The sequence below is a fragment of the Dermacentor albipictus genome, chromosome 1, assembly GCF_038994185.2.
Source record: "Dermacentor albipictus isolate Rhodes 1998 colony chromosome 1, USDA_Dalb.pri_finalv2, whole genome shotgun sequence".
NCBI lineage: Eukaryota > Metazoa > Arthropoda > Arachnida > Ixodida > Ixodidae > Dermacentor > Dermacentor albipictus.
Genome location: NC_091821.1, coordinates 298,337,758 through 298,361,135, shown reverse-complemented (window position 1 = coordinate 298,361,135; position 23,378 = coordinate 298,337,758). Strand labels below are relative to the sequence as shown.

The following is a 23,378-nucleotide window of genomic DNA, read 5'->3' as shown; positions in this document are numbered from 1 at the left end:
ACCTTCGCGTATAACACGGCCGCGCAAGAGACGACGTGATTCACACCATTTCGCCTTCTCTATTGTCGGTAAGTCCAGACGATGCTGGATGCAATGCTGCTGTGTACAGAGGGTGACAACTCAATAACTGACGCCGGTGAATTTGCTGAGCGTGATGAGGAACCCGGCAGATCGCACGGCTGAACATCGGCCAGCAGCAGCAGACGGACGACGCAAGCCGCTACAGCATCCGCCACAGGGACGTGTCCTACAACCCTGGAGACCAAGTATGGATGTGGACTCCTGTTCGCCGCCGTGGCCTCTGTGAAAAGTTACTGAGCCGGTATTTTGGTCCGTATGAAGTACTATGTGATGTTGTGTCCGGGACCACTTCGTACTTAACGTCACTGACGCGGCAAACACGGACCCGGACACAAAGACGACCTAGCTCGGACATAGTTCATGTTGTGCCCATGAAGCCGTACATTGCGCGTTCTTAAATTTTTTCTCTCATTCACCCTTCTTTGTTTCTGTTTTTCCTTTATCTGACTGCGCCAGCGGCACGTTTCTTTTTTTCTTTTTTCGTACTTTCGCTTTGTCCGCGTGGTGTTCTTTTTTTCGTTTGTTTGTTTCGTTTTTATTGCTTACGCTTGTGCAGCATCGAGACGATGCTTTTGTTCAGAAGGGGGTTAATGCCACATGTACGTAGTCGGTCGAGAGCAAGAGTGGGTCGAGCCCAAAAGAACAAAAGACCACGCGCTTTCCTTGCTCGCGAGGCAACCCCGACGCGCGCGCTTTCCAAGAGCCCGCTGCTCTCCGGATTATTAAAACCGAATTAAAACGGCAAGTTGGGCGAGTTGGTGATTGAACATTTCCTATGGGCGGGCCGCGCAACCGCGCGGTCTTCCTCCTGTCATTCGTCATGTTGCGCTGCCCACCCATGGGAACATGTTATTAAATCACCAAGAATATTCTGAAGGCTGGTCACAATATTATCCCGTTTCTTAGTACACGTAGAAAACCGAACCGCATTTCTTTCCTTCATAAATTTTTGCAGGAAAGCTTAGCATTGCTCCCCCCTCATTCCTCAGGCACTCCACTGCTCGAAGGACCCGTCATAAGATTGGGAAGAGGTTTGATGATCAGGGAATTGACAACCTTGCTTCTCTAGTTGAAGCCGAGCGTTTCATGAGCGAACAGCATGACACATTCAAAGCGACATTCAATGAACTGGTAACTACTAACCAAGCATTAAGTCTTAGAATCAAGCATTAACAAAGAGAATCGCAAACATGGAACAGTACAGCAACATGAATAGCATCGAAATAAAGGCATTCCATCATCACAAGGAGAGGAATGCTCTGCGATCATGAAGGTTGCCGATCCAACTGAGAGTCCAATTTCTTCTGGAGACATTGACATAGTTCACCGTGTAGCCAGCAAGATGTCGGACAGGAACATCATTGATTGTTTTCGTTCACGCAACAAGAAGAATTAATTTCTTCGCAAGGGTCGCAAAGCTCGTCTGCGGTGCTCCCAGATTGGCTTTTCTGGTAGTACAGATAGTCCCATTACCATTAACGAAAACCTCACAGTCGAAAACAAACGTTTATTCAGGAAGGCCCTTGCACTGAAAAAAGAAAACAGTTGGTAGTTTTTATGGACTGAAAATTGCCAGACTAAAGTCCGTAAATCAACTGTTAGCAGGGTCTTCCGAATAAACTCGGAGGCTGAATGTCGCATGTTTGCGCAGGCATACCTTATTGCTACATTTCCTGTCCTGCGGACTGATTGCACACTCGTCCCCGAAAATTTTCATCATGTTTTTGCTGTCACCAGCCGAAGTCAAACCGTTGCTTACATCTTCTAATATCTCTATTCTTCATATTAATGCACAAAGTTTTCGCAAGAACCATGATACCATTTTTGCATTTACTGAGCCACTTAATCATTCGTTTTCATTTATTTGCATTTTAGAAGCATGTCTTGATCTATAGCGGCTCCAAAGCCAACCAAAAGGCATGTTTATGCCGCAATTGAACACTCACAAAAGGAAGACAGATAAAGACAACATGGGTGGCACTTCCAACTGATTTATTTTTTATAACCTCAAGAAAGTGGCAGGCCGGTATGGTGTACCCATTGCCGTTTCTGCCCCCGTCAAACTGGGTCAACTATGTTCGAAAACCACACGCGAGGAGACCAGTTCGCAAGGATGTTCCAAAAAGCATAGCACGTCCTACGGGAGGTGCGCTACAGGCGTGGAGTACGAAATTCCCCTTGAGTGCGGCAAGTCCTATATAGGACAGACTGGACGCTGCGTAAATGAACGAGCCAGGGAACACAAACTAAATCTAATGAAAGATGGCGTGGCACATTTGCCTGTGCACTGCAAGGCCTGCATGTGCAAACCACGGTTTTCTGAGATTAGGATTCTTGGCAGAAGTAGATTTCAAACAGCACGTGAGCTGTTGGAAGCCAACTATACAAAAAAGAAAGATACAAATTGCATTAGTGATACATCTATCGTGCTCTATAAATCGGAAACTAGATTGTTTGACCACTGGGTTACGTAGATCTGTGAACAGCCAGCGCATGCGTGTATGTATATATACATTCTTGGGTCACATCCCAAAATAAATCAGTTGGAAGTGCCGCCCGTGTTGCCTTTATGTGTCTTCCTTTTGTGAGTGTTCAATTGCGGGAAAAAACATGTCTTTTAGCAAGCACCAACTAGGCCAACAAGCAGCTCTGTTGCAACGTATTTCCATAGCCACCGTAGTCCTCCATAAAGAAAGCAACAAAATCCAATAAAAGGAAGACGTCCGGCAGGGAGATACGATCTCTCCAATGCTATTCACAGCGTGTTTACAGGAGGTATTCAAAGACCTGGATTGGGAAGAATTGGGGATAAAATTTAATGGAGAATACCTTAGTAACTTGCGATTCACTGGTGATATTGCCTTGCCTAGTAACTCAGGGGACCAACTGCAATGCATGCTCACTGACCTGGAGAGGCAAAGCAGAAGAGTGGGTCTAAAAATTAATCTGCAGAAAACTAAAGTAATGTTTAACAGCCTCGGAAGAGAACAGCAATTTACAATAGGTAGCGAGGCACTGGAAGTGGTAAGGGAATACATCTACTTAGGGCAGGTAGTGACGGCGCATCCTGATCATGAGACGGAAATAATGAGAAGAATAAGAATGGGCTGGGGTGCGTTCGGCAGGCATTCTCAGATCATGAACAGCAGGTTGCCATTATCCCTCAAGAGAAAAGTGTAGAATAGCTGTGTCTTACCAGTACTCACCTACGGGGTAGAAACCTGGAGGCTTACGAAAAGGGTTCTACCTAAATTGTGGACGGCGCAACGAGCTATGGAAAGAAGAATGATGGGTGTAACGTTAAGGGATAAGAAAAGAGCAGATTGAGTGAAGGAACAAACGCGAGTTAATGACATCTGACTTGAAATCAAGAAAAAGAAATAGGCATGGGCAGGACATGTAAAAAGAAACGAAGATAACCGATGGTCATTAAGGGAAGGGAAGGGAAGCTTAGCAGGGGGCGGCAGAAAGTTAGGTGGGCGGATGAGAATAAGAAGTTTGCAGGTACGACATGGCCACAATTAGTACATAACCGGGGTTGTTGTAGTTGTGTTGTAAAAGGATTGCTAAACAAGTGACTGAATTTCTTTGGCAAAGGTCGAGAATAGGCCTAACAAAGCGAAGTCGGCGAAACATTCGGGCAACTAGAGTGACACTACTTGGTGATGTTGTGCTCCCAGATGACGTTAGGAGTCTGCTTCAAAAAGGAACGAAATACAGCTTTGAGCCGCCGTTTAAGAAGCACCAGTTGCTCGCTACGGCCCGGCGAATAGGAAACTGCGCTGGCGAGGCAGAGCAGGACCGAGCTCTCAGTGACGCGGTGGATACTCTTCTTCGGACCGTGCGTTTGAAAACCACCCGTAAGCCACCCTTCAAGAAGATAACTGACTTCCTACGGCAAAATGACCTCGTCGCGGGACAGGCGGACAAGGAGGATGGCTTCGTCATCCTTTCCAAGGGCGCCTATGGAGAGAGGGCCATCAGCGCGATTGAGAAGAATTTCAAGGCGGTGGATTTCCACCACAAAAAGCAAATAACAGCATTCGCTTTCTGGACCTCAATCTCACTGTAATGAACATGCATGTCTGTTTCGAATAGCAGCCGCGGTTGAACAAGCTGCTCATTTCATACGACAGTGCGCACTCCAAGCTAGTAAAAAAGAGGAGTCGCAATGACTTGTCTAAAAGAAGCTATAAATAAATCTTGCATCCACAAAGTAGAAAGTAGCTTTAATAACCAGGTTTCAAAGCTACGCCTAGCCGGTTTCCCTTCAGTCTTGATTTTTAGAGTCTGCGACAAGCTTCTTCAGAACATCGAACAGGCAAGAGAGGGAATGAACACAAAAAAAGCCAGTTGATAGGAAGCGATTACATGTGATTCCTTATTGCCACAGGGTGTCCCACAACCTCAAGAAGGTGGCGCAAAGGCACAGTGTTAATCTTCTTTTCAGTGCACCATGTAAGTTGGCTAAGATATCCCTTTAAAATAAAAACAGGAACAGCGCAACACAGGATGAGCGAGTAAACAGGAGCGAGCGCTGGGTACTGTTTTTACTCTAAAGATAAACCAACCAGCCCCATTGAACACTGAAAACCCGAACCATGCTCTAAGAAACATGCAGCGCAGTACACGGCTTGCAAAAGTAATGTCGTATATGACATACCCCTAGGTTACCAACAGGTTTATGTCGGTCAAACCGCACGCTGTTTTATTGAAAGGGCGCCTGGGCACAATTGGGCCGTAAATGACAATGCGAGGGGCCATCTGCCAGAACACTGTAAACGTCACGATTGCCTCCGTATCTTCGTGACACCAGGTTTCTGGCACGGTCTAGAGATAGACTAGAACGGGAGATATTAGAAGCTTTCTACATTGCAAAAGCCGAAGGCACGTGCATTAGCTGCCCTGCAGTGACGCTTACCGAAAAACAGACAGCTTTTTTCTAATGAGATAGGCAGGTCGTGATGTCATGATGGGCCTTTCTAGGTTGTATCTATTTAAAATCCTGTTTCTTCAAAAAAACATTTACTTGGAAGTAGCGCCTTGTCCGTCGCGCATGTTCCGCTTTTAGTCCGCGTCTTTGTAGCGCTCATTCGCGCTAACACCACTATCGTCAGATGCAAGAAACCTTTTAAGTTTCTTGGTAACCCTTGGGTAACGAGAGGTTTAGTGATTAGTATGAGAAAAAAGAAAACCTATTGAAGAAGACTAAAAAGAAAGCATTTAAGGTACGCTTAGCGGCACGCTATAAAAATTATTGTAATATCCTGACTAACTTTCTAAAGAAGTCTAAACGACAGTATTATGAAAATGAATTTGCAAAACGCAAGTACAATCCCAAAAAACAATGGCAACTTCTTAATGCGTTCATGAACTTACCTAAGTCCGATAATATTGCTGATCAAATAAACTACAACAGTAAAACTCATACCGATTCTTCTAGCAAAGCAAATAGTTTCAGTGACTACTTCTACAACATATACAGCAGTCGTCATATGACTACTACTTATCCCATTTATCGCATTTTCTCTTTCCCGCAACTGCAGATGAGGTATGCTCCATGGTATTAGCTCTAAAGAATACTAGCCCTGGGTTAGATATTTCTGTATGTCATCTAAAGCTTGTTCCACCGCTTATTTCTGATACACTTTGTACTATAGCGTAGATTGAAGACGGAGTAGACGCTTCTCTTTAATGGTGGGTCAGAGGAAGAGCGTGCAGCCTATACACTTCATCGTTTATCATGGCGGCGACCATAGCGCGCGCCATCCCGCTGTGCGAAAGCCCCACATCACTGTGTCAATTGCCCCCCATGCGAAAAGCGACCGTCTCGGTCGCGTCAAAAAGTTATTTCAGTGACTACAAGAAACGGAGCTCCTCAGGTACATCTCGGCGTTCACGTACGCGCATAGTAGGGTTTCATGCGCACTAGATGAAGAACTTCAGCGCGAGGACGACGACGGAGCGAATCGGGATCAGAACTGCAGGGGACGAGTTCGTAGGTCACGTCACTGAGGCGGCGTGCAACCTTGTAGGGACCAAAATACCGGCGGAGCAACTTCTCCGACAGCCCACATCGACGGATGGGCGTCCAGACCCACACGCAGGCGCCGGGATTGTAATGGACGACGCGTCGACCCTGGATGTATCGGAGGGTATCGGTTTGCTACTGGCTCCGGATACGATGCCGAGCAAGCTGGCGTGCTTCTTCAGCTCTTTCTACGAACTATTCCACCTGTTCGCTGGTCGGGCCATTATCATCCAGCGGTAGCATGGCGTCCAGTGTCGACGTGACGTGGCGCCCGTATACATGTCCGAATGGCGTAAACTGTGCAGTCTCCTGTACAGCAGTGTTATACGCGAAGGTCACATAGGGTAAAATCTCGTCCCACGTCTTGTGCTCTACGTCAGCCTACATCGAGAGCATATCAGCCAGCGTTCTGTTCAGACGTTCGGTTAATCCATTGTTTTGAGGGTGATACGGAGTGCTCTTGCGGTGAGAGCTATGCGTCAGCTGGAGAACGTCCTGCATAAGTTCGGCTGTAAAGGCTGTACCGCGGTCGGTGATAAGAACAGACAGTGCGCCATGTCGTAGGACGATGTGGCGTACAAAGAACTTGGCCACTTCATACGAGTTTGCTTGCGGAATAGCTGCAGTTCCGGCGTAGCGGGTTAAGTAGTCGTTAGCGACGACTATCCATCTGTTGCGCGAAGATGTCACTGGGAATGGCCCAAGTAGATCCATACCTATTTGTGGGAATGGTGCTTGAGAAGGGTCCACAGGCTGTAGAAAGATAGCCGGCTTAACTGGTAGATTCTTGCGATGCTGACATTTGCAGCAGGTCTTCACATACCGTTGTACAGAAGAAAAAAGCCGGGGCCTATAATACTTCTGTCGTATCCTTGCTAATGTCTTAGCGAATCCCAGGTGTGCCGCGCATGGCTCATCATGGTAGGCTTGCAAAATGTCTTGGCGCAGCGCCGACGGTCTGACAAGGAGGTACGTATTGGGACCGCTTCCACAGTTTTTTCTTAAAGGACGTTATCGTGCAAGTAGTACGATGATAAGCCGCCGACGAGCGAGCGGGGTAAAACACCTTCAACTCCTTGGAGGTGCTAGATCAGGTGGCAGCAGCTCAGGGTCAGCATACTGGTACTCAGCCATCTTTATGACGTCGATAACGCCGACAAATGGCAAGTTATGGTCAGGGACCGATTACGGTGTAGGGAGTGGTGCGCGTGACAAACAGTCAGCATCGCTGTGCTTCCTTCAAGATCGGTAGACAACTGTAACATCGTACTCTTGTAAGCGCAAGCTCCAACGGGCTAGTCTGCCTGAAGGATCCTTGAGGTTGGCAAGCCAGCACAGGGCGTGGTGGTCACTGACAGGCTTAAAAGGTTTACCGTAGAAATAGGGTCGGAATTTGCTAATTGCCCACACAACCGCTAAGCATTATTTTTCAGTGGTTGAGTAGTTTTTCACAGCCTTGATGAGACTGCGACTTGCATAAGCAATGGTACGTTCCGCACCAGCTTGCCACTGCAGAAGAACTGCACCGAGACCCGCATTGCTGGCGTCAGTACGAAGTTCAGTGTCTGCGTTTTTGTCGAAATGAGCAAGAATAGCGGCCACTAGCAAACGCTTGCGCAATTCATTGAACGACTATTGCTGCTCATCCGCCCAAATGAAAGGCACATCGTTGCGTGTAAGCCGTGTCAGAGGCTCAGCAATTCTGGAGAATCCCTCGAAGAAGCGCCTATACTATGCGCACAAACCAAGGAAGCGTTGGACAGCCTTCTTGTCTGTGGAATGTAATAACTCAGCGATGGCAGCTAACTTTTCGTGGTAGCTTGGTCGGACGCCTGTAGGACTAAGAACATGGCCAAGAAATTTGAGCTCTTGGAACCCGAAGTAGAATTTTCAGGCTTGATGGTAAGGCCAGCAGTACGGATCGCAGTGAGGACACTCTCGAGTCGTGCGAGATCTTCGTCAAACGTGCTCGAGAACACGACGTCGTCCAAGTATACGAGGCAGGTTCGCCATTTGAGTTCAGCCAGCACGGTATCCATCATCCGCTGAAAGGTGGCAGGTGCGGAGCAGAGACCGAACGGGCGAACTTTAACCTCGTAAAGCCCGTCAGGTGTCACAAACGCAGTTTCTTCACGATGCTGTTCATCTCCTTTGATTTGCCGATTCCCTGAATTAACATCCAACCAAGAAAAAAACTTGGCATGCGGCAGACGATCCAACTCGTCATCGATGCGTGGCAATGGATAAACATCGCGCCTGGGGACACGGTTCAACTTTCTGTGATCTACACAGAAGCGTAGTGTGTTGTCTTTCTCTCTGACTAAAACTACAGGGGAGGCCGGCCGTCTTGTGAACGGCTGGATCATGTCGCCTTGGAGCATCGCTTTCACCTGACGCTTGATCTTTTCCCTTCCCACTGGAGACACTCTGTAAGGTTGCTGACGAACAGGACGTGCGGACGCGTCCGTAATAATGCCGTGTTTTGTGGTGGACGTGCGCCGTACTATAGATGACGTTGAAAAACAGTCCGCAAATTCATTCACGAGACTCAGTAGGCGGTCTTCCTGATAGTGTGGCAGAGCAGCGTTCACGTGAATCAATTCTATTAGGCTTGGTAACTCCGATTGCTGAGACGATGCGATTTCGAATGTGGTAATGTCAGTAACATCAATGATTTCGCGAAGGAATCCGATTGTCGCTGCTCGCGGTACATTCCGATGCTCGTTGCTAAAGTTTGTTAGCAAAACGACTGAACATTTGTTTCGCACCTGAAGAAGCCCTCTGGCTATGCAAATGTAGCGCTCAAGAAGTAGGGGGATGTTTGCCTCAGCATTTTATTCGGCGTCGTCCTCCGTGTCGCATGAAACATTTTGGGGTTTTACGTGCCAAAACCACTTTCTGATTATGAGGCAAGCCGTAGTGGGGGACTCCGGAAATTTCGACCACCTGGGGTTCTTTAACGTGCACCTAAATCTAAGTACACGGGTGTTTTCGCATTTCGCCCCAATCGAAATGCGGCCGCCGTGGCCGGGATTCGATCCCGCGACCTCGTGCTCAACAGCCTAACACCACAGCCACTGAGCAACCACGGTGGGTTCCATGTCACATAGGACAAGGGTAAGCACGCTGCTCTTGAGTGGTAATGTGACGTGATTGTCAGCTACGCAAAGCGCGATGTCACCATTACTATACGCTATGGCTTGCGTAGTAGCGAAGCTGGCTGTAGACTCTTGCAGGTCGATGATGGCACCGTTCGCCTGAAGGAAATTCATGCCAAGTATTAGGTCCTTTGAACATTCAGGAAGAATGACGAAGTCGTCGATGTACGTTAAGCCCTGAATGTTGACTCGTGCCATGCAGCGACCCATTGGAGTTAGGAGGTTCAGGAGCTATGCGGTTCAGTAGGAATCTGAATCCCGGCCCATTGCGTCGAAATTTTGTTCAGTATACGCGCGAGAGTCTGGCGCATAACAGACGTGTCCATACCCATGTCGATTAACGCCGTGACTTCGTGGTCATCTATGGTAATTGGTACGTCACAAGATACTGACACCGAACAACACTGTTTTTTCTGCGTTTCAATTCCATCATATCGCGGTCGTCGTAGTGGAAGATCTTCAGCGTTCGCAACGTCAGCGACCTCACCTCCGCAGGTCGCTGGACTCCATTTTCCCGGGAGGCAGGGCTGGGTGAGCGACGCCTTGTTCCGCTCGGAGAGGCGACCGGTGGTCATGGAATCGTGGAGCAAACGAGGTCCTGGCGTCTGCGAGGTAGGCTTCAATCTCCAGGGGGCGTTCACCATTGGGCGAGCACGGCACGTTCAATGAAAATCCACGGAGCCCAGCTCCTCAGTAAGGAGACACCCTGTAGAGGTGATCGGTTTCACCGCAATGAAAACACAGGGCCTCCGTTCTAAAGTGCGCCATACGTCGCTATTGCGGGTTGATGGTGCTTCAGCCATAAATGGGGTGCGGCGAGGCCTGAAGCCGCCAGTTGCTTGTTCAACCGCGCGCACACTATGAACGTCCGGGACGTCGCTCACACCGCGAAAAATCGGCGACAACAAACTTCGCGCAGCTTCCGCATACGACATGCGAGGCTGTGGCTGCCGTACTCCGTGCTGTGGTGTCTCGCTTCGCTCTGGGACTTGGACTGCCTGCCTGATTTCCTCCCGGCCGACCTCAGCCAGAGCGAGTCGCTATACCGGTACCGAAGCCAACTGAAGGTTTTGGAGCTCTTCTCGAACAAGTCTAATGAGTTCGCGCAAGGCGTCTATATTGTCCAAGGGTATAGCGAGAGGGTCACGCGATAGGGCCGACACGTCGTGGTTGTACGTTCTTGTTCGCTGCTGCAGTGCATTTTTGATTGATATGGCTTCCGCGAGAAACTCTACAACGGTCTTTGGTGGGTTGCCTATTAGGCCACCGAATAGCTCTTGCTTGACACCGCGCATCAAATTCCTGAGCTTCTTTTCTTCTGGCTGGTTCGGATTCGCGCGTCGGAAAAGTCGGCACATATCTTCGGCAAACATTGTGACGCTTTCGTTCGGCCTCTGTACTCTCCCCTGAATTGCAGATTCAGCTCGCTCCTTGCGATCGAGGCTGGTGCGTATGCGCTCATTAGCTGCCGTCGGATTTTGCCTCATGTCGATAGGGCGGCCTCACGGTTCTGAAACCATGTCCGTGCATAGTCCTCGAGGGCAAAGTAGGCGTTGCGTATTTTGCGCTCTGGAGTCCAGCCGTTGAATTCTGCTACACGCTCAAAGTGTTCGAGCCAGTCCTCAACATCCTCGAAGGTGTCCTCATGGAAAGACGTGGGGATTCGCGGCTGGTTAGGGACGACCTCGGTCAGTGCGGTTGAGGAAAAAAACTGAACCGATGCACTCATCCTTCTGCCTCGATTGGGTAGAGACTCGTGCTCAGGTGGCAGTCCTTGAAGTCGACGACTTGTCCGTACGTGAACAGAAGTCAGCTCGATCGGACTTCGCGTTGGGCTTATAGACGGTAATCGATCTGGGAGTAGTCGCATGTACCAGGCACCTCCACCAGAAAAAGGTAGCGCAGATTGAACACGGACTCATTCAAAGTAGGCGCTTCTCTTTAATGGCGGGCCAGAGGAAGAGCGTGCAGCCTACACGCTTCATCGTTTATCATGGCGCCGAGCTTTGCGCGCGCCATGCCTCGTTGCGCGAGCCCCACATCACTGTGTCAGTATTAAAATAATTATTTTTATATGTCGTATTTTTCCTACTTCGCTTAAAAGGGCTAAGAATATTCCTGTACATAACAAAGGTGATGAAACGGAGGTGTTAAACTATCGTCCTATTTCTATTCTCTCGTCGAATAGTAAAGTTGTTGGGACGTTATTTTGTAAGCGCCTAAATAATTACTTTAAAAAATTTAATTTGCTGCAATCTTCGCAATTCGCTTTTCGCGCTGGCCGCTCGACCAACTTAGTTTTAATATCCCTAACCGACTAAATTCGTCCCATGATTGATACGGGTGACTTCATTGCTTCGGTACTCTTGGACTTCAATAAATCTTTTGATACAATTAATCATAACATACTTTTTACTAAGCTAGAAGCCCTGGGAATTACCGGTCCAGTACTAAACCTCCTAAAAAGTTACGTACATGATAGATAACAAAGAGTTATTTTTAGATGAATATTCTATTAGGTGCATATTCTATTAACCAAGGTGTACCACAACCCTCCATGCTAGATCCCTTACTATTCTCTATTTATAATAATTAATGATTTACACATGTGTCTTAAGTCGGCACACTGTGTAATATACGCAGACGATACTACTATCTTGTTGCGTGACAATTCATTAACAACCTTAACCCTAAACTAAACAATGAGCTGGACCATATTGTTGCTTGGTGTTCGTCCAATCATTTAATGATCAAACCTTCAAAAACTAAATTCATAGTTTTCCGTTCTAGCCATAGAATACTACCTGGTTTGCTTGAGATAACTCTAAATGGTCATCACATTCCCGTCTCCGACTATGCGTCATTTTTGGGCGTCAAATTAGATTTCAACCTTAAGTTTTCTCGACATTGCCTTCATTAAGCAAAATTGCACCTTCGGTATAAGAGCATTAATCAAATCAAGAACATATTTCTCTAAATACGCATTATTGGCATTAAGATTTGCCTTCATTCACAGTCAATTATGGCATTGTTTCCTGGGGAAACATATATAACTGTCATATGTCGTCTATTCAGCACTTACAAAAGGAAGCAAGACGCATTATCACTAACACTCGGTTTTTCACGAATGCTACTCTACTACTTCGTGAAAATAACATCCTTTTTGTAACGAACATGTTCAGCTATCATCTAACAATTATGTTTTATAAATTACTGACTAAACAGCTCTCATACCAATTCATTGATTCCAGGCACTTTATCAATAACACAAATACCAGGTTAGCACGTAACTCCAATTTTCTACTACCTATGGTTAATTCTACCTATGGAAAAAATACATCATCATTCACTGCTGTAAAACTGTGGAATAGTTTACCCGTCAGCATTAAATCTTCATCCATTCATACATTTAGTCATGCCCTTAAGCTGTTTTATTTGTGTAACTAAGTTTACATGCTTCATTACACTACATTTGCCATTTGTATGTATTGACAGTTTTTTTTTTTTGCACTATAAGCTTCGTCATCATCATCAGCAGCAGCCTGGTTACGCCCACTGCAGGGCAAAGGCCTCTCCCATACTTCTCCAACAACCCCGGTCATGTACTAATTATGGCCATGACGTCCCTGCAAACGTCTTAATCTCATCCGCCCACCTAGCTTTCTGTGGCCCCTTGCTACGCTTCCCTTCCCTTGGAATCCAGTCCGTAACCCCTTATGACCATCGGTTACCTTCCCTCCGCATTACATGTCCTGCCCATGCCCATTTCTTTTTCTTGATTTCAACTAAGATGTCATTACCTCGCGTTTGTTCCCTCACCTAATCTGCTCCTTTCTTATCCCTTAACGTTACACCCATCATTCTTCTTTCCATAGCTCGGTTCGTCGTCCTCAATTTAAGTAGAACCCTTTTCGTGAGCCTCCAGGTTTCTGCCCTGTAGGTGAGTACTGGTAAGACACAGCTATTATACACTTTTCTGTTGAGGGATAATGGCAACCTGCTCTTCATGATCTGAGAATGCCTGCCAAACGCACCCCAGCCCATTCTTATTCTTCTGATTATTTCCGTCTCATGGTTCGGATCCGCCGTCACTACCTGCCCTAAGTAGACGTATTCTCTTACCACTTCCAGTGCCTCGCTACTTATTGTAAATTGCTGTTCTCTTCCGAGACCCTTAAACGTTACTTTAGCTTTCTGCAGATTAATTTTTATACCCACTCTTCTGCTTCGCCTCTCCAGGTCAGTGAGCATGCATTACAATTGGTCCCATGAGTTACTAAGAAAGGCAACATCATCAGCGAATCGCAAGTCACTAAGGTATTCTCCATTAATTTTTCTCCCCAATTCTTCTCAATGCAGGTCTCTGAATACCTCCTGTGTACACGCTGTGAATAGCAGTGGAGAGATCGTATCTCCCTGCCTGACGCCTTTCTTTATTGGTATTTTGTTGCATTCTTTATGGAGGACTATGGTGGCTGTGGAACCGCTATAGATATCTTTCAGCATCTTTACATACGGCTCGTCTACACCCTGATTCCGTAATGCCTCCATGACCTGTGAGGTTTCGACAGAATCAAACGCTTTCTCGTAATCAATGAAAGTAATATAAAAGGGCTGGTTATATTCCGCACATTTCTCTATCACCTGATTGATAGTGTGAACATGGTCTATTGTTGAGTAGCCTTTACGGAATCCTGCCTGGTCAATTTGTTGACAGAAGTCTAAGGTGTTCCTGATTCTGTTTGCGATTACCTTCGTAGATACTTTGTTGGTAACGGACAGTAAGCTGATTGGTCTATAATTCTTCAAGTCTTTGGCGTCCCCTTTCTTATGGATTAAAATTATGCTAGCATTCTTTCAAGATTCCGGCACGCTCGAGGTCATGAGGCATTGCGTATACAGGGTGGCCAGTTTCTCTAGAACAATCTGACCACCATCCTTCAACGAATCTGCTGTTACCTGATCCTTCCCAGCTGCCTTCCCTCTTTGCATAGTTCCCAAAGCTTTCTTTACTTCTTCCGGCGTTACCTGTGGGATTTCGAATTCCTCTAGGCTATTCTTTCTTCTATTATCGCCGTGGGTGCCACTGGTACTGTATAAATCCATATACAACTCCTCAGCCACTTGAACTAACTCATCCATATTAGTAATGATATTGCCGGCTTTGTCTCTTAACGCATACATCTGATTCTTGCCAATTCCTAATTTATTCTTTACTGCTTTTAGGCTTCCTCCGTTCCTGAGAGCATGTTCAATTCTATCCATATTATACTTCCTTATGCCAGCTGTCTTACGCTTGTTGATTACCTTCGAAAGTTCCGCCAGTTCTATTCTAGCTGTAGGGTTAGAGGCTTTCATACATTGGCGTTTCTTGATCAGATCATTCGTGTCCTACGATAGCTTCCTGATATCCTGTCTAACGGAGTCACCACCGACTTCTTTTGCACACTCCCAAATGATGCCTACCAGATTGTCGTTCATTGCTTCAACACTAAGGTCCTCTTCCTGCGTTAAAGCCGAATACCTCTTCTGTAGCTTGATCTGGAATTTCACTATTTTCCCTCTTACCGCTAACTCATTGATCGGCTTGTTATGGACTAGTTTCTCCCGTTCCTTCCTCAGGTCTAGGCTAATTCGGATTCTTACCATCCTATGGTCCCTGCAGCGCACCTTGCTGAGCATGTTCACATCTTCTATGATGCCAGGGTTAGCGCTGGGTATGAAGTCTATTTCATTTTTAGTCTCGCGGTTCGGGCTCCTCCACGTCCACTTTCAGCTATTCCGCTTGCGAAAGAAGGTATTTATTACCCGCATACTATACTGTTCCGCAAACTCTACTAATAACTCTCCCCTGCTATTCCTAGTGCCTATGCCATATTCCCCCACTGCCTTGTCTCCATCCTGCTTCTTGCCTACCTTGGCATTGAAGTCGGCCATCAGTATAGTGTATTTTGTTTTCACTCTACCTATCGCCGATTCCACGTCGTCATAGAAGCTTTCAACTTCCTCATCATGACTGGATGTAGGGGCGTAGACCTGTACAACATTCATTTTGTACCTCTTATTAAGTTTCACAAGACCTGCCACCCTCTCGGTAATGCTATAGAATTCCTGTATGTTACCAGCTATATTCTTATTAATCAGGAATTCGATTCCTAGTTCTCGCCTCTCCGCTAAGCCCAGGTAGCACAGGACGTGTCCGCTTTTTGACACTGTATATGCTTCTTTTGGCCTCCTAACTTCACTGAGCCCTAATATATCCCATTTACTGCCCTCTAATTCCTCCAATAGCACTGCCAGACTCGCCTCACTAGATAACGTTCTAGCGTTAAACGTTGCCAGGTTCATATTCCAATGGCGGCCTGTCCTGAGCCAGGGATTCTTAGCACCCTCTGCTGCGTCGCAGGTCTCACCGCCACCGTAGTCAGTTGCTTCGCAGCTGCTGGGGACTGAGGGCCGGGGTTTGATTGTTGTGTTCATTACGTCCTCACGCCTCTTCCCTCCAACCACTTCCTTCATCCCCCACTGTATTCGTTAGCTCAGTTACAAGTGACGCCGAAGATCGCCGCAGCAACAGGCGCCTGAGCTGCGCACTATAAAAAAGACTAATAAATAAGCAAAAATTAGCTGACCGAAAGTCCACCAGACGCCTCTCTTGGACAGCACTATAGGCTTGTATACTGTAAGAGTTGAGGAGGACGTCGGGATGAAAAACTTGGAGGTTTATTTACATTGTTTACAGAGAGAGTCAATTAACAGTCTTAAAGTCATTACAGGCCGGCAGAAACTCGGACGCTGCGGCCCGTGGCAAGAAGCTCGAAAGAGATGAATCAAGGAATGCTCTAGGAATAACCCCGGTCTGTGTCTTTTGAGCCCTTCGGTGTCTCGAAGACACGTCACGTTCGGCCAACGGGTGAGCCCGCTCAGATGACGCCATTTTCGGCCAATCGGCGAGCCCGCTCAAGTGTGGTCATTTTCGGCCAATGGTAGGCTCCCGTGCGATGGTGCCACACCCGGCGGAGAGGGTCGCTGCTTGGTCCCTAATAGTCCTAGGGCTTACTTCTCCCTGCGGTCTTGCCTTGCTGACTTGCAATGCGCCGTCACAATAGACGGATGGGGGCGACGCTGCCAGGTTTTCACAGTGCATTACAGCCGTCTTACTTCGGGACCCACTTTATCTGCAACAGTGCCAGGCTCTCGCTTCACTTTCGCGAAGAGTCAAGCAGTGAATAGCTCCAGCTGCGGCATACGAGGTGGGGGACGCCAACTTGTTTGCACGTGCCGCGCCTCGGGAATGTGGTATCCGTGCTTCTGCGCTCCTTAATTAGCTGTTGTGCGATTCGATGTGGTCTGCTGAACTCGAAGGAGGCTCAGAAAAACGTCCCGTATCTAACAGCTCGTCCTCGCCCCGGAAGTTCGGAATGGCCAGTGAAATCAATTCGCTGGCTATGAGGAACGCTGAAAGAACCTGCAGGGTACTGGTGTCAAGCCTCGTTTGGCGAACTTCGGGATCTTGGGCCCTGGAGAACGTACGTCAAACAAACAAAACAACACAGCGCTGCACCACGCGTAAGCGCAGGCTCTTCACCCCTGACTCACCAGGCTATTACTGAGTCAAAATGAACCCTCATCTTTTATTTCCCCAATTTTCACAAAGCAGTTCCAACCACCTTTCCAAACCGCTATCCATTTCTCCCCGAAAGTCGACAAGGCCAGAGTGACATTGTTGTTGCAAAACGAAAGGTCGTCGTCGTTGCAAACAAACAATGAAAACAGCCGAATATAACTTAAGTGGCCTAACTACACGAACACCATGTTTCCAACCCTAACGCAGTGGCGTACTTATCTCACATATTGTTGCCCCTGAACAGTCTGGCCATCTTCCCAAGTACGTAATCACAAGCACGCTAGCCTTGTGGTCACTAATCAGAACGCGTACTTGCGTCGTAGGCAAACGTTTCTTTAAGCTTACTTACGTGTCTTCCTTTAGTCCCTACAGGGCACGTAACCTAAATGAACAATTAAACTTGCGGGACTTAGCACTCCACAGAACCCTTAATATAATGCGTCTTCTAATAACTAGTTCCAGGCACGCTAACCAGAGAAGTCAGAATAAGGCTGCCCTCAACACACACGAGCAACCCAGTCAAAAGTGTGCTTCCTTCTATTCTATCCGCACAGGTCACGCGCTAATGGAACTAAGAACGCTTCTCAGTGCAAATCATGCACTCACTGAAAACCTATGCGGTTAACCTTAGAAAATAAAAAACGCTTATAAAAAAGGTAAACTAATACACACGCGCGCTACGATAGGCCTCTCACCGATAACCTTGACATTCAGGTAGCTCACACACAAAAAAGAAAGCCTATCTACTTATTAATGAACACCTCGCGATACTACATGTTTACAAAAAGAACGTGCCTTTCAAATCTCAAGCTTCCCAAACAAAACATAAACAGAGCTCAAACCTTACACATTGAAAGAAATCCTAGTCTCAAATCGCGAAAATTATCCAATGCTCAAACATAAAACAAAACAGCCCTTTTTACTTCTACGGAAGCTCTCTTGGCCTCCCGTTCCAAACATTTTCGACTGACTCATACTTTTGAGCCGTACCCGAGGTGGTCGCGGTCCGAAAGCTACTCTGGCTACCGAGGAACAACAAAAGGGCTGACTCACTATCAGCTCCTCCAAGACGTTACAGTCTCCTGCCAATTTGCGTCCTGGCACCCCTCTTTCCTCACGAACTCGATTGATTGCGTCGCGATTCCCTACCATCTGGTCTCGTCTTGCGACCTTGTGCTTCATTGTACTACACGCTGAGCTTCGAAAAGAACGACGGAATGACGAGGAATTCAACTGCCCCGTGCCCTTTGTCCGCGTCCGTGCAGAACATGCTTCTCGGCGTCGTTTTGACCTGTGGCTCGAACGTTTAGGATGCGTCAACATCGTCAGTGACGACCGCACCTTTCCTTTCTCCGCGCCCTGCCTTTTCGCGCCTGTCGCCGTCTTTGGCTTCGCTACATTAGCCACCGCATTCCGATCTTTACGGCTCTTCTTTCTGCGGCGCTTTCTCTTTGAATTCTCTTCCATGTCGCCTTCTGGCGCCTCGTGCTGGCCGTTACACATCTCATCGGCCCGGATCGGTCTCTTACCGGCACAGTCTGATTGATTTTCATTTAAATCAACACTCTCTCTGCCTCGACTGGCGGACAGCTCAACCGACTCTTGAACAATGCAGCAGGCTTTACTCGAGTTATGCCACTCGCACTCTTGCGAACTGCCCTCTACTGCATTGCCCAGCTCACGCTGTGCATCGGCACACAGCCCGTCGGTATCGATCGCTGTCTCATACGCACAGTCCGAATGATCAACTGAATCATCGCTATCTATGCTACCTAGACTGGCGGAGAGCTGCACCGATCCCTGAACAATGCAGTTGTATTCTCTTGAGCTACGCAGCTCGCAATCCTAAGAATTACCCTCAACTGCATCATCCAGCTGGCACTTCACTTCGGCACGCAGATCTGACTCGACATGGGGGCTCGCGTCTGTCGGGTCAGCAGTACTCTGTACTTCGCTAACTACCTCGCTAACGTTACATGCAACGCACATGCGTGGTGACTGCGCCAATTCATTCACAGCTGGCCTAGCTGTCTCTACAGTGCTCTGTTGGCACAGCACCTCGTCGCTCTCACTGCGGCCTCTAACGGCCTCTGTAGCCACTAAGGCATCGTTAGCAGCTAGCCTTTTCCCTTCACCTATGAATGTGCAGCCAATTTCACAGGCACTCCTCTTCTCGTGGGCTTTTGGCGAAAATCCGGTAGATACCTGCTCATTCTTGTGCTATGTACTGCCGACAGAATTTTCAGACAGGCGTTGCCTTTGTTCCTTTAACTGCTGAAAATATTGTATCTGTTTTTCCAATGCTGCTATTTCTTGCTCGTGATTTTCCTCACGCTCACGTTCTTGACGCTCACACTCCCGTGGTTCTCGTATCACCTCCCAAGCAAGCTCAATGCTTTTATCATCATTGCCACTATCTTTAATCACCTTTATGATAGCTGGCGTTGTCATCCGTTCGTCCGCCTCAGCTCCCAAATCGTCTCACACCAACAACAAGTCTAACCTCGTCAACCTTCTAGGATCCATGGCAGCTGCCCCGATTCGTGGTTAGAACTGTTTTCCTTAATAAACTTGTGCAAACACACAATGCAACCAATTCCCGATTCCTAGAACTATCAAAATGAACACGCAACATTTGAAGTCTGGCGAATCAAAAGGAAAAAAACCACGCACTCACTTACGGTTGCAGCACCCTGCCATTTGGTTCATTGGTCCGCTGTTCCCGGTTCCTCAGGACTCTCTGGGTCGAAGACTCGCTCTTCTTCGCTGTTCCCAGTTTTTTAGGACCTCTTTCGACGAAGGCCCTCTTTTCTTCGCTCTTCCCGGTTCCTCGCGAATCCTTTGGACGAAGGCTCTTTTTCGCTGTTCCGGGTTCCTCAGGATTTCTCTTGACGAAGGTTGATCCGTAGCGCTGCTACCAGTTGTTGCATTTGGAGGCAATACCACCGCTGCCACAAGTTGTAAGAGTTGAGGAGGACGTCGGGATGAAGAACTTGGAGGTTTATTTACATTATTTCCAGTGAGAGTCAATTAACAGTCTTAAAGTCATTACGGGCCGGCAGCAACTCGGACGCTGCGGCCCGTGGCAAGAAGCTCGAAAGAGATGAATGAAGGTATGCTCTAGGAATGACCCCAGTCTGTGTCTTTTAAGCCCTTCGGTGTCTCGAAGACACGTCACGTTGGGCCAATGGGCGAGCCCGCTCAGATGACGCCATTTTCGGCCAATCGGCGAGCCCGCTCAAGTGTGGTCATTTTCGGCCAATGGTAGGCTCCCGTGCGATGGTGCCACACCCGGCGGTGGGGGTCGCTTCTTCGTCCCCAATTGTCCGAGGGCTTACTTCACCCTGCGGTCTTGCCTTGCTGACATGCAATGCGCCGTCACAATAGGCGGATGGGGGCGACGCTGCCAGGTTTTCACGATGCATTACAGCCGTCTTGCTTCGGGACCCACTTTATTTGCAACAGTGCCAGGCTCTCGCTTCACTTTCTGGAAGAGTCAAGCAGTGAATAGCTCCACCTGCGGCATACGAGGTGGGGGACGCCAACTTGTTTGCACGTGCCGCGCCTCGGGAATGTGGTATCCGTGCTTCTGCGCTCCTTAATTAGCTGTTGTGCGATTCGATGTGTTCTGCTGAACTCGAAGGAGGCTCAGGAAAAGGTGCCTGTATCTAACAATACATACAATTTGTTGTTCTTGATTTTATTTTTCTATGTTGTATTTTCGCGATTGTTTGTTTCTTTTAGTTAGCTGGCTCTTCTTTGATACATATCTTTATTGTTATTATTAAACGAGGGTCCCGTTGCAGACCTTGACTGTGGGACCCTCGTCTGGAAATTGTCTCACGTATTCATGGTATTTAAGAAATAATAAACTGAAACTGAAACAGAACACTCATTACAGCCTATTTTTGCTAAAACAAACTCCTTTAGGCATATTTTCTTCCCTCAATCAATAGCTGATTGGAACGCGCTTCCTAAATAGGTTTTTCGTTCTCCTGACGTGGAACTAGCCCTTCAAACTTTGCTTCTTCAGTAGAAATAAAACAATTTTCTTACATACATTGCTTTTTGTTTCTGCTCTGTCATCTTTCAATTTGTTATTCTGTTGCATGTCACAAGCAATGCAATTTTTTATGCATGTACGTGCTGTTATGATTTGTGTTTTCATGCTTCTCCTGCTTGGGCCAATCTGGCTGCAGTATTGTGAAATAAATAAATAATTGAAGACTGGATTACTTCTACCAAACAGTCTTCACACTTCTTTTGCCCACGAAAAGTTATCACTGATTTTATGGCATTTTACGCAATCCCTTGCATTGTACGTCATTCTTTTTATTGCAACAACGCTATTTTCATTTTCTTTGGAATGGTTGTATTTCACATCAGCGCTATATTGCCAAACCCTCTCGTACCTGCGGCACATGTTGGCATGCAATATTATCTAAACAAAAAATAAAATATTTAAATAAATAAAGAAAGCTATTGCTTTGTTACAGCTTTGAACGTCCAAAGGACGCCCCTCGTATACGAATACAGCGGAGTATGAAGGAAGTGGCTGGAGGGAAGAGGCGCGAGGACGTAAGCGGAGAGGAGGAAGCAGAGGAACTGACGGAACCATAAGGCGGACAGTGGCGGAGGGTATGGCGAAAGGTTGAGCAGGAACAGCAGGTCTGTTAAAGGATGGTGGGCAGATTGTTATAAAAAAACTGGCCACCCTGTATACGCAATGCCTCATGACCTCGAGCGTACCGGAATCTTGGAAGAACGCCAACCATAGCCTTAATCCATAAGAAAGGAGACGCCAACGACTTGAAGAATTATAGACTGATCAGCTTACTGTCCGTTGCCAACAAAGTATTTACTAAAGTAATCACATATTAAATCAGAAACACCTTCGACTGCTGTCAACGAAAGGACCAAGCAGAATTTCGTAAAGTATACTCAACAATAGATCAAATTCACACTATCAGTCAGCTGATAGAGAAATGTGCGGAATATGACCAACCCCTATATATAGCTTTCATTGATTACGAAAAAGCGTTTGATTCTGTCGAAAGCTCAGAAGTCATGGAGGCATTACGGAATCACGGTGTAGACGAGCCGGATGTAAAAATAACGAAAGATATCTATAGCGGCTCCACAGCCACCGTAGTCCTCCATAAAGAAAGCAACAAAATCCCAATGAAGAAAGGCGTCAGGCAGGGAGATACGATCTCTCCAATACTAGTCACTTCGTGTTTACAGGAGGTATTCAGAAACCTGGATTGGGAAAAATTGGGGATAAAAGGTAATGGAGAATATCTTAGTAACTTGCGATTGGCTGATGATATTGCCTTGCTTAGTAACTCAGGGGACCAATTGCAATACATGCTCACTGACCTGGAGAAGCAAAGCAGAAGAGCGGGTCAAAAAATTACCTGAGGTTTTTTAGCGCACGAAAAGGGCCGAATGACAGTGGGTAGACGCGGACAGTCTTGCCACTGTCTTTCGTCCCTTTTCGGTCATTGAAAAACCTCAGGTATTGAATACCAACACGCCCTAACCTACGCTCTTTCTAAAAATTAATCTGCAGAAAACTAAAGTAATGTTTAACAGTCTCGGAATAGAACAGCAATTTACAATAGGTAGCGATAACTGGTAAGGGAACACATCTACTTAGGGCAGGTAGTGACCGCGGATTCGGATCATGAGACTGAAATAATCAGAAGAATAAGAATGGGCTGGGGTGCGTTTGGCAGGCATTCTCAGATCATGAACAGCAGGTTGCCATTATCCCTGAAAAGAAAAGTGTATAATAGCTGTGTCTTACCACTACTCACCTACGGGGCAGAAACCTGGAGGCTTACGAAAAGGGTTCTGCTGAAATCGAGGATGACGCAACGAGCTATGGAAAGAAGAATGATCGGTGTAACGTTAAGGGATAAGAAAAGGGCAGATTGGATGAGGCAACAAACGCAGGTAAATGACATCTTAGTTGAAATCAAGCAAAAGAAATGGGCATGGGCCGGACATGTAATGAGGAGGGAAGATAACCGATGGTCATTAAGGGTTACGGGCTGGATTCCAAGAAAAGGAAAGCGTAGCAGGAGGTGGCAGAATGTCAGATGGGCGGATGAGATTAAGAAGTTTGCAGGGACAACATGTCCACAATATAGTACATGACGGTGGTAGCTGGAAAAATATCGGAGATGCCTTTGCCCTGCTGCGGGCGTAACCAGGTCTGATGATGATGATGATGATGATGATGATGAATAGGAGGAGGAGGAAGAGGAAAACAGAGTCCTGGCCGTGATCAGGTATGCGGCTAGCGCGGAAACAAAGCGCTTACGTGGCCTTCCGACATACTGCGCATGCGCTACTTCGGCTGTGGTGCCGCCGCCGCTAGAGAATGCGTTCCGTGCAAGCCACGCTTTCCCGTGTTCACACTTTCTTTATGAACAAAGATCGACTCAAACGGAGGAAACGCATCGTCTGCCGCTGC

At 47.2% G+C, this 23,378-nt stretch overlaps 1 protein-coding gene across 5 annotated transcripts in view; it reads right to left on the bottom strand.

The window, feature by feature from the left end:
• Nucleotides 1-23,378, bottom strand: part of LOC135916819 (uncharacterized transporter YutK-like) — a 511,079-nt gene that overhangs the window by 250,264 nt on the left and 237,437 nt on the right. The gene's annotated exons all lie outside the window — the stretch shown is intronic.